Source organism: Ursus arctos, unplaced genomic scaffold (assembly GCF_023065955.2).
Source record: "Ursus arctos isolate Adak ecotype North America unplaced genomic scaffold, UrsArc2.0 scaffold_11, whole genome shotgun sequence".
Classification (NCBI taxonomy): Eukaryota; Metazoa; Chordata; class Mammalia; order Carnivora; family Ursidae; genus Ursus; species Ursus arctos.
This window is the reverse complement of record NW_026622775.1, coordinates 71,662,278-71,675,094: the sequence shown is the minus strand read 5'-3', so window position 1 is coordinate 71,675,094 and position 12,817 is coordinate 71,662,278.

Here is a 12,817-nt window from a genome sequence, read left to right as displayed (position 1 = left end):
TTGGTCACCCTGCTTAGAAGGCAGGAACTCTTACTATTTCTCTCTTACGGGTGAGTGAAATGAGGTAGAGAGAAGCTAAGTAACTCACCCTAAGCCATCCAACTGAAAAGCTGCCAAGCCAGGACTCAAACCCATGTGGCTTCATTGATCTTCTTTGTAACTCTCATAGTCTCAACAATCTTCTTTACTTGCCTTCCATTTACCACCACTTTTTTTTTTAAAGATTTTATTTATTTATTCGACAGAGATAGAGACAGCCAGCGAGAGAGGGAACACAAGCAGGGGGAGTGGGAGAGGAAGAAGCAGGCTCATAGCAGAGGAGCCTGATGTGGGGCTCGATCCCAGATCGCTGGGATCACGCCCTGAGCCGAAGGCAGACGCTTAACCGCTGTGCCACCCAGGTGCCCCATACCACCACTTTTGTACAACAGTCAGTTCCTGTCCTGAAGTATTGTTAGATTCTTCTCACAGAGAGTGGTCCCTATCCTAGTGTCAGACTCCCTTTATCTTCCAAGCAAATATACATTTTAAATCTCATTCCTTCGGAACCCTTCCAGGGAATAGGAAATAATCCAAGAAAAAAAGAGGCACTCATAAAATACATTTTTAATATTTTTAATATATATTACTTCCCTTAATCTAATCCTTTAAACTTTTCTGTGGGTTATATATCATAATTTCCATTACTCCAATGAGAAAACACAGGCTTAGAGAGGTTAAATAACTAGCCCAAGCTTTCATAGTCGGGAAATTGGGAAACCAGAATTTGACTCATTTCTGCCTCATTCCAAAATCCAGGCAGTTTCATTGTGGACTGTCCCCTCAAAAATAAAATCTCCAAAGTCCTGCCACAGCTCCTAGACTGTAGTTCTTTCATCTTAATAATAAAATTCTATCCAATTTGATGTTCATGTCATCTTTCCAAGGTTTAGAGGATCACATATATGCTTTTAAGCAGGGGAAGCCCAGTGTCTTTACCCTGTGATAATTTCAGGCATTGTGACAGCCTCAGTAGGGTTGAAAGCAGCCCTTCCGAATGTGATGGGATCCAATCCCTGAGATAACTGTGAAGAGCCTGAAGATAGTCTTACACACAGGTACTGTGCCAGGGAGGGGCTCACTCACCTCTATCAACATCCCAAGTTTCAATTCAGGCCATCGTTGCTGCCCAACTGACCTGAGATGCAGGCCCTGGGCACTGGGTATGATGCCATGCAGGCCAAATGCTATGCTGATTAACAGGGGATAGTGTGTCTCCCATTTCATACTCCATTAAGAAAGGATGAAGCAGGCTGAGCTTGCAAATGATGACAATAATGAGGTTCCAGTTATCTACCCTGCCTTTCTCTCCCCTGCTCCCCACCCACTATTTCTCTGAGGGCCTTGCCAGTGAGTCCAAGTAGATTCTGGCACGTTGGACATGCTTCAGCCACTACGAGAGGGCTGCTCTGTGGAGGCAGGGCTGGGGTAAAGCCATTTCCTTTGCAAACCCAGGGGACTGGCTCTGTGACTATTCTGATTCTTCCTTGGGAGGTAAGGCTCAAAGTCCCTCTCTCTGTATTTCTTAATGAGGCATCCATGCTGAGGGAGTGATCTGTATGTGGATTGCTGAAGCATAAAAGATACCAAGTGGGTGGTTTGAGAGGAAAATGAAAGGGTTTTTTGTGCTCTGGCAGCTAATGAAATCAGAGAGAGAAATGGAACTCACCCAATGTTGAGAGAATGGGAAAAAAAATACCCAGATTAATTTTTTTTATAAAATGAGAGCAGCTCACTGAAATGTCAAAATATCTTTTCATTTAGGTTAAACAAAGGGAAGGGATAATGTGGTTTCAGTCGCATTTGTTGGCCAAAAATCTTGAAGCTGTGTTCATCTTATCTATAATTTTTATGGCAATTTTGCCATTCAAATTGACTATGAAAACTCACATCTGTGTGAGATGTTAACGTGAATTACAACTGGATGTAGAAATATGCTTATGGAGTAGAGTATGAGCCTGGGATATACAGAACTATGTCCATGATACATACGTTATACAGTCATAAGGATATGACATGCCAATAATCAAACCCAGCTTGCTTCTCATGGCAAGGATAAACACTTAGCAAATGTGTGAATTATCTCTGTGTCTCAAATCAACACAGGCTGAGAAAGAGAAATTTCAGAATTTGGGCCACAAATTCCACACCTGGAGAGTTCATGAGCTTCCAGCATTGAAACAATTTATGACAGATTTTCATCTGAAAGTGTGAATTGAAGCTGTTTCTGTTTATCCCCTCATCCTGGCCTTGTTTGGCTTTGGCCAAGATAAAATTTCCCTAGTTCATTCATTTGCTGTCTTCCTCTTTGTCTTGCTTCTTCTTGAACTTCTGACCTCTATCAATTCTTCTTGGTGTTCCTTGTGGAACTTTGTTTCATTATAAAATTAAAATATTAAAAATATTTCTTTTTTCTTTATAATAATATTTTTTATTATATTATGTTAGTCACCATACAGTACATCCCTGGTTTGATGATTCATTCCTTGCGTATAATACCCAGTGCACCATGCAATACGTGCCCTCCTTACTACCCATCACCAGCCTATCCCATTCCCCCATCCCCTCCCCTCTGAAGCCCGCAGTTTGTTTCTCAGAGTCCATAGTCTCTCATGCTTCATTCCCCCTTCTGATTACCCCCCTTTCTTTATCCCTTTCTTCTCCTACTGATCTTCCTAGTTCTTATGTTCCATAGATGAGAGAAACCATATGATAATTGTCTTTCTCTGCTTGACTTATTTCACTTAGCATTATCTCCTCCAGTGCCATCCATGTTGCAGCAAATGTTGAGAAATCGTTCTTTCTGATAGCTGAGTAATATTCCATTGTATATATGGACCACATCTTCTTAATCCAGTCATCTGTTGAAGGGCATCTTGGCTCCTTCCATGATTTAGCTATTGTGGACAATGCTGCTATGAACATTGGGGTGCATATGGCCCTTCTCTTCACTACGTCTGTATCTTTGGGGTAGATACCCAGTAGTGCAATGGCTGGATCATAGCATAGCTCAATTTTTCTAATCTCTCCTAAAATAAAATTAGGCATTGTCCTTGATTATAACACTGTGCTTGCAGGCTCTCTGGTGGAACATGTTCACCCTTTTGAGACCTTGGTGACAAAGTCCCCACCACAACAAAGGTTCACTCCTAACACCTGCTTCTTAAACCCTTCCCCCTAAACCATTGTGTGCTTTCAGCCACAACCTGCCCCACTTCTCACCACTCCACCAAACTTCAGGCGCAATTCTTCACATTATTCAAGGGTGATAATTGTTGTCCAAGACTAGTATTCTCTACCCCATTTGCTTTTAATTTTGAATGACAACAGTGCCAATGTTGGTAATTTCCTGACCTCAATTCAGTGACTAACCCCTCAACTACCCTGTCACAATCCCCTCCCATGATTACATGCTGTTAAGTTCTACCTTTACAATGTGAAACTCTAATACCCCACTCTCCACCCACAGCTGTCTTTCCTTTGCTTCATTCCAAGCTTCAATTTGATTGGTTTCATCATGTTATCTGGGCCATGGTTATGTGAGCCCCTAACTTTCTCTAAAGGTGACACACCTGAAGCCAGTCCATCAAAGATCTCTGTGACCTCCTCTCTAATTTCCAAATCTTCCTCTTTTTTCATCTCTTTTATTTGTACCTCTTGCTGGCACCTAAATGTCTTCTCCTTTGGCTTTTGTGTTGTGTCTCACAAATTCATCTTCTCCTCCCTCTACCTGTCAGCTGGCTTGAATATCTCCTCTTCTCACTGTGTGCAAAGGGCTTCTTTATGAGTCATTTTCTGGTTTTCCTTGCTTCTTAATCTGTATATTCCCTGAGGATTTTCATCATAACTTTCTTTTGAAGGATTTTCTCTTGAGCACTCCCAATAGCCTGCTGCATGGCCCAAAGCAGCCCAAATAAACAATGTTTGATTACTGAACTACTTCTGTTCCAGTGTATGCTTTTTCTAATGAAAGGTCACAGTCATTCAAGCCTGGCTTCTGAGCATCATCCTTGTTTTCTCACTTCACCCCTTCCAACCAAAGAATGAGTCATTAAGTTGTGTCAATTCTAGCTCTTAAAGTTTTCTCACATTTTTCCTGTCCCTTTATCTGCACTGATACTATTATAGCTTCAACCTTCACCATCGTTTTCCTGGTTATTGTAGCAGATTTCCAACTGGTTTGAATCTGCCCTTTCTCTACCACCAGTGTCATTTTCTTAAAGCATAGATTCATTTACAAATTTTCCATAACCTAAACCTTTCAATCCCTTCCTTTCCCAGCATTGCAAAGTCAAACTTTAGAGCATGTCTATCAAGATGCTTTATGATCTGAACTTTGCCTATTTATCTAGCTTCATTTTTACTCATTGCACTAAACACTCCATTGATGCCAAACCACCCGTTGTTACCAAAACATGGCATGGAGTTTTACTTGGATACACACCTTTGCACATGCAGCTCTCTTTCATCCTAAAATCTTCTTCCTCCTTTTTCATACCAGCAAAAATTTATATGTCATTCAAGACCTAGTTCAAGTCTTACCTCGATCTTCAGCTCATCTCTTTAGCATCATCTAAAACGTTTCTCTTCCTGATATCCATCTCTACTCATAGTAGAATTCTGTAATTCCCTCAAGTATGTCATGTTCTCTGCTTTTGTTATTCCCTTCACTCTTACTGTCCCTTTTCATCTGTCTAATATCCTACCCAAGCTCCACATCTCAGCTTTAGATGGCATTTCCTTTGAGAAATATGTGGCCTTAATCCCCAATGTAAGTTAAATCCCCTTGTTTTATGGTTCCATTGTAGCCTATATCTGCCTTTTGGTAATGAAACACTCATAGTGGTTCCTTTAATATTTGACTTCCACAAAGACTATTATATCCAAGGTTAGAAGCCTAGTCTGTATTTTTTTTATTGTTACATCTTCAGAGCTCAGCACATTGCCTGGCATATGTTAGATATTCAATAAATATTTGCTGGATTTTGATGGTATTAAACTTACTCATGATGCCTGCATAGAGTTGAGTGCAATCTCTCTTAAAAAAAAAGATTTATTTATTTATTTTAGAGAGAGAGAGCACAGGTGGGAGGGGTAGATGGAGAGGGAGAGGGAATCTCAAGCAGACTCCCTGCTGAGCATGGAGCCCAACATGGGACTTAATCTTATGATCCTGAGATCGCGACCTGAGCCAAAATTGAGTCAGAGGCTTAACCGACTGTGCCACCCAGGGACTCCTGACCGCAATCTCTTTTAATCCCACCCCCACCCCTGCCCTACAACTGTACTTTTACCCATCTATGTATTAATTACACATGGCAAGTCTGAATTTCCCTCAGCAACTGGAGCTCATGACACAGCTCCCAGTTGGGGGGGGGGTCTTGGAACCCAGGTTGAGGCCAAGCAAAATCACACATGCAGATCATGGAACTAGAAAGTTTTAAAAGACTGAATTGAATTTTAAATTAGAGTAAAAAAAATAGTCCATCTTAATCATCCATCTGAAGAAGTGTCATCAGTCAGAGGAATGGGAACAAGAGGCATCAGAAACACAGCCAGGTAGGCTGGTGTGATTCCTTGAGGGATGGGGTAGAACTGCAGGTGCTATCATAGGGCACATGCAAAAGTTCCAAAAGGTGCTGAACAGGCTTTGGTACATTACAGTTTTGTTGTTGAGGTAGTGGTGGTAATTGACATATACTTGCATGTCACGACCTCCTCTTTCAGACTTTGAATCCTCTAAAACAATAGCTTTATTTTAATCACTTTTGTATTTTCTGTCCCCAGTAGACATCTGTAGAATGAATGTGTGTATTGTTACTCTTCTCATCTAAAAGTTGATTGTTTGCAGCTTTATTTACAAATAAAAACTTATTCCTTATTCCTTGATTAGAAATGTTTGTGTAGGAATGTGCTGAACTTGACATATTGTTTTGAAATTCAAGCTTCGTGAAATTCAATTTATGAAATCCAAACACAATTTCAGCCTATTAGGGGCTTGTAACCAAGAAATAACTTGCTAGTTAAATAAATCATTAGCTTTGGAAATCAAAGCATAAACAGATAAATTTTCTATGTGTGCTTTCCTGCTGTGGCTATTAGCCCAGGAATTAGCCAGGAAATTATGCACTATGCTGAATGAATTGATAGAACTTCAAGTGGAAGAAACTCTTAAGGCCAGTGGAGCGTTCTGTCATCGAAAGGGTATGAGGTGTAACTAAGCTGCTTTGCATGGTGAAAGCTGGTTGCTGGTGTTAAGTCACTCCTCTTCTGCACCATCTAACTGATTTTCTTTTGAGTGTTATACCAAGGGATTGGGAGACAGTGTCAGTGGTCTGCCTTGCATATAGGCAATAATGTTTTATGTGGGGTTTTTTTTTGGTAGAGAGTTAAAAAAATAATAATAACACTGACTAAAAGTTGGCCAACATTTTCTTATCACCATGTACTGGCAATTCTAATGAATGTCAGTGATAAAATGCTCTTCCCTCCAATGATTCTTTTGTTGGCCTACATTCTAAATAATTATTGCAATTACTATTGAATTTTAATAATACATATGTAAACTTAAAATTAGCACATTTTTATTACTTTCCCTTTAACAAACATTGCATTCCATAAGGAAGTTAATTTGTAGAGCTCCTGGTTGTACAGTTGGCCCCCGACACATGTGGACTACGTATATAGCTGTTTATTTCCAGAATGAATATATAACAGTTTTGAATCATTCCAACTTATTCCTAGCACACAGTCGGTGGTAGTACATAGTTTTGTGTTTAAACAGTGGATAAGAAATAAACAATAATAGCACTGTGCTTACAAAGATGAAGAAACATAACTCGAGCCACTTTAATTCTGTCATTCTATATGACCCTTTCGAATTTTTGTGCTTATAATTTAAAACAGTAAAAAGATTGAGATCTGAGAGATTCAATATTTTTTATTTGGTGAGTCCAAATTTTAATTCATACATGAAATACATTTATTTCTTTGCATTATAAATACTGAAAATAGCTTTGTTATGTAGAGGAAAAGGATATTAAAACACAATCTGCTTTAGGTGGCAGGTATATCATGTTTGCCACTCTCTCCTTCACCACCCCCTCCCTCTTCTCTTCCCGGTATTATGATAGGCCCTGCACACGTGTGATCTCACCTTTCCCTGGAGTCTTCGTTACTCAGAGTAGGTGGGGTCAGGCTACGGAACCCGGTTGAACAACTCCGACCTTGGGGGTTACTCAAGACTGTCTATACTACGACTCTGCATTCCCATCCTAAGTCTATTTTCTCATTATTTCCCAGCTTTACACCTCTGTTTTACATATTTGGGCTGGTCCCTTCTGTTTTTCTCCTCTGTGCCTGTTCATTCTCTTCTATCCCCTCGCTCATCCTCCTCTATCTTCCTGAAATATCCCTGAACCTCTTTATCCTTTTCCCAAATCACAAATCCTCCATGAAGCCCTTTCTGACTGGTCCCTCCACAAACATTTCTCAATTCTCCAAACTCCCACAGTGTTTGTGGTGTTTAGATTGCTTTTATTTTTGCTGATTGACAGGGATTTGAATTTTTTTTAATTAAATGCAAACAATGTAAAAGTTACTGTTCTGGCCACTTTGAAGTGTACATTAAGTACACTTAATGACTTTAAGTGTCATTGTGACATTAAGTATTCAAATTTTTGTGCAACCGTCATCAGCACCCTCCTCCAGAACCCTTTTCATCTTGCAGAACTGTGATCCTGTACCTATTAAATAATAATTCCCCATTCTCCTTTGCCCCTAGTCCATGTCAACCATCATTTCATTTTCTGTAACTATGTATTTGACTACTACATTCTTCATATAAGTGGAATCATACAATTTCTTTCTTTCTTTCTCTTTCTTTCCTTCTTTCTTTCTTTCTTTCTTTCTTTCTTTCTTTCTTTCTTCTTTTCTTTCTTCTTTTTCTTTCTTTTTTTTTGAGGGGGTCAGCTTATTTCACTTAATGTAATGTCCTCAAGTTTCACCCATGTTGCATGTAACATGTGACAGGACTTTCTTCCTTGTTAAGACCAAATAATACTCCATTGTATATATACACCACAATTTGTTGAGTGTTTACGTGGGTTGCTTCCACCTTTTGGCAACTGTGGGATAGTGCTGCTATGAACATAGATGGGCGAATCTCTTTAAGATGCTGTTTTAAATTCTTTTGAAAAAAATATTTTTAAAGATTTTATTTATTTATTTGACAGAGAGAGACATCCAGCGAGAGAGTGAACACAAACAGGGGGAGTGGGAGAGGAAGAAGCAGGCTCCCAGAGGAGGAGCCTGATGTGGGGCTCGATCCCAGAACGCTGGGATCACGCCCTGAGCCGAAGGCAGACGCTTAATGACTGCGCCACCCAGGCGCCCCCCAAAAATGCATTTTTTAATATATACCCAGGAGTGGAATTGCTGGAATATATAGACAGTAATTCTATTTTTAATTTTTTGAGGAATTGCCATATTGTTATCCATAGTGGCTACACCATTTTACATTCCCACAAGGGCTCCAATTTCTCCAATCTTTTTTTTTTTAAGGTCTTATTTATTTATTTGAGAGTGAGCAAGAGAGAGAGAGAGCACAAGTAGGGGGAGGGATGGAGGAAGAAGGAGAAGCATACTCCCCACTGAGCAGGGAGCCCAATGCCCGACTTGATTCCGGGACTCCAGGATCGTGACTGGAGCTGAAAGCAGATGCTTAATGGACAGAGACACCCAGGTGCCCTACTCTCCATGTCTTTTTCAACTCCTATTATTTCTTTTGCATTATTGTTTTTTTTAGTATCCACCTTAATGAATATTAGGTAGTATCTCATGAAAGATTTACATTTCTGAAATAATTGGTGACGTTAGGCATCATTTCATGTACTTACTGGCCATTTGTATATGTCTTTGGTGGACTATCTCTTCATCTTTTGCTCAATTTTTACTTGGGTTATCCAATTTTGTTGTTGAGGTGTAGAAATTCTGTATATATTCTGAATATTAACCCCTTATCAGATATATGATATGCAAATATTTTCTCCCATTCTGTGGTTGCCTTTACTATGTTTATAGCATTCTTTGATGCACAGCTTTTAATTTTGATGTAGTCCAATTTTTTTTTAATTTGTTGCCTATCTTTCAGTGACGTATCCAAGAAATTCTTGCCAGATCCAACGTCATGAAGCTTTTCTCCTGTGTTTTTTTCCTAAGAGTTTTACAGTTTTAACTCTTACTCTTTGTTCCATTCTGAGTTAAATTTTTTATGTGGTATGAGGCAAGGGTCTAACTTCATTCCTTTGCATGCAGAGATCCAGGTTTTCCAACATCATGTGTTGAAAAGACCATCCTTTACCCATTGAATGGTTTTGGCATCCCCCTTGTGTATCATTTGACCATATATGTGAGGGTTTGTGTCTGGGTTCTCTATTTTATTCTGTTAGTTTATATATGTTTCTTTATGCCAGTACCACACTGTTTTTATTACTGTAACTTCATAAAATATTTTAAAATCAGGAACTGAGAGGCCCCAAACTTTGTTCTTTCTCAATATTATTTTGTCTATTTGAGATCTCTTAAGACTCTATATAAATTTTGGTATGAATTTTTCTATTTCTGCAAAAAACATCATTAGGATTTTGACAGCGATTACAATGAATGTATAGATTCCTTTGGGTAGTATTAAAATCTTAACAATATTAAGTATTTCAGTCCATGAACATGGAATATCTTTTCACCTGTTGGTATCTTCTTAATTTCTTTCAGCAATTTTTTGTAGTTTTCAGTGCACAAGTCTTTCACCTCCTTTGTAAAGCATATCCTTAAGTATATTATTCTCTTTAATGCTATAGTAAATGAAATTGTTTTTCTTAATTTCCTTTTTGGATTATTCATTGTTAGTGTAAAGAAATGCAAAACGGATTTTTTGTGTTAACTTTTTTATACTGCAAATTTGCTGAATTTACTGATTAATTCTAGGGTTTTTTTTTTGTTACTGTTTTGTTTGTTGTATTTTTGTCTGTTTTTTGTGTATGGAATATTTAGGATTTTCTACATGAAGTTCATATCTGTGAACAGAGATCATTTTACTTCCTCCTTTCCAATTTTAATTCATTTTCTTGCTTAATTTATCTTGCTAGAACTTCTAGTACTATGTTGAATGCAAGTAGTGTAAGTGGGCATTCTCATCCTGTTTCTCATCTTAGAGGAAAAGCTTTTAGTCTTTTGCCATTGAGTATGATGTTAGCTGTGGGGACAGTTGGTTTTTAGTAGAGAGATCTTCAAAGGCCCACGTTTATACAACTGACATTTATTGAGCACCTTCTACGTTCTCCCAAGTAGATAGGCCCTTTACATATATTGCTCATTTAGACTTCACAAAATCTTTATGAGGGAGTTTTCCCCATTTAGTAAATGTGGACATTAAAGTTCATAAAAATCAAGTAACGAGCCCAATTACTGAAATTAGTAAATGACAGATCTGGGATTTGAATTCCGTTTTATCTCACTTAAAAGTCCACATTCTTTTTTTTTTTAATGTTTTTTTATTACATTATGTTAGTGACCATACAGTACATCCCCGGTTTCTGATGTAAAGTTCGATGATTCATTAGTTGGTATAACACCCAGTGCACCATGCAATACGTGCCCTCCTTACTACCCATCACCAGTCTATCCCATTCCCCCACCCCCCTCCCCTCTGAAGCCCTCAGTTTGTTTCTCAGAGTCCATAGTCTCCCATGTAAAAGTCCACATTCTTTCCACTTTCTCAAGTCTCTCCTTGAAAGAGGGACCAGGTCCCCCTGGATTTACATTTCATTTTCACTTCTACAGTGTCAAGCACAGCTGGGCCCACCCAAATGCTCAATATCTTGTGGATGGATCCATTGCCAACATAAAAATCTATTTCTAAATGCCCTGAGAGCTTTCCTTGTCCCTGTTGAAATGGGAAGCTGGATTTCTCAGGCAGCTGAATACACTTTTAACTTGCTAAACACAAGGCTTGAGGTGGGCTACAGTCTGTTACTTGGCCACTAAACCTGGTTTCCAAAGTCATTCATTCTCCAGTCTACATGCACAGCTCTCTTTGTCCCAGCAACTGCAGTCCCTTGCTTTGGGCTCCTACTGCCTGACTCGTAGCAGCAGCAGTATCTCTGCTGCTTTTCTTCTTGTTTGTGCCTGGGGTCACCTCAGCCCCAACACCAGTGGCACATTACCCTAAAGGTACCTGCTGAGGGAAGCTGCTGAGAACCCATTCCTTTCCTAAGACTACTGTTCTTCTTGGCCAGAATGGAGAAAAACAACCTGTGGCAGCCAATTTGATTACGTTGTCAAAAGGAAGGGCTAAAAACAACTTCTCAGGCTAGATCCCAGTTCCCAGAATTTACATCTTCCAAGTGTTCACAGCCTTGGCCAGAGGTGATGTAGAAAAGAGACAACCCTGCCCTTGCGACACCCCCTTTGGGTTTTGAACTTTGGAAAGGGGCAGAGTAAGGCCACTGAGGGAAAAACAAACAAACAAAGCATGACTTTCACCCATTAGGATAACCACATATCCACATTTTCTGGGATATCTTGATTGCAAACAACTCTGTTCATGTGCCATAAGACAGAATGGCTATTATGTGTTGGACTATTTGTTTTGATTTTTGGTTCAGGAAAGATGGTCACCTTAATAGGAAAAATAAATAAAAAAGTCAAAAGTGCTGTAAGACCGCATCTCTCATTACAGTCTTCTGTGAGAATACATCCTAGGTGTATGCCTGCAGGCGTGTTGTGTGTGTTCTATGACTATATCTCCAGATGTTGATGAAAACTTAAGTCCCCAGAAAGCAATAATCTTTAGCTTCCACCAGCTTCCCCGAAATCCCCACATACATTGAGCTGGATTGTTTGGACAGCTCTTAAATCACCTGAAGTTTCCAGGATGAGCACATAGGCTAGAGACAGAAATTCCTGTGAGACTCCCTGCCTACATATGGAAAGGAGACAGGGAGAGAGAGGGGCATGCTCTTGCCTCCATCTAGGAAAAGCCAAACTCTCTCTGAGAGTCTAGAGGGATGACTTCGGCCTTGGAGAGTCTAGTTCTGACACTGTACACCTGAACTTCCTATTCTGGCTTGTTCCTTCTGTAGAGAGGAAGGATTCTGAGGGAGCCTGGCATTGGACAGTACGTAACCAGGGACATGTCAAGAAGATGGAAAACCTTAGGCTCTATGGTGCAGAGGAAAGAGCCAGGACTTCAGAGTTATCACAGTCCAGCTTTAGCCACTTAATATTTGTGTGACCTTGACCAAGTTACTTAATTTTCTGATACTCAGGACTCTCATTTGCAAAATGGAATTAGTTTTTCTCAGGGTCCTTGTGATAATTAGGAAGAACATATGTAAAGTGGTTGGCACATTGTGCAAGCTCAAGCAATGGCAGCTATTACTATTATTGGAGCTGATCTATTCAACAATCTTGTGTAGATGAGAAATACTGGAGTCCAGAGAAGTGAAATAACTTATCAATGTCATGTAGCTAGTTGATGAGAGGCCCAGGACTGGAACCTAGTGATTCTTTCTCTAAGTCACTTCACCTCCTTCTTGTCATGGGAGAGAAGCTGCACAGTGAGTTTGAGAGCCAGAGAGCCCCAGTTTCCCTTGGGCATTTCCTGGTGAGAGGTGGAAGGGTTTGTTTTGTTATGATCAACTGAGAAAAAGACCAGTGAAGTGCAGGCAGCAGGGGAGAGATGACCAACAGATAGTACTAGAGATGTTTTGTTCTTAGG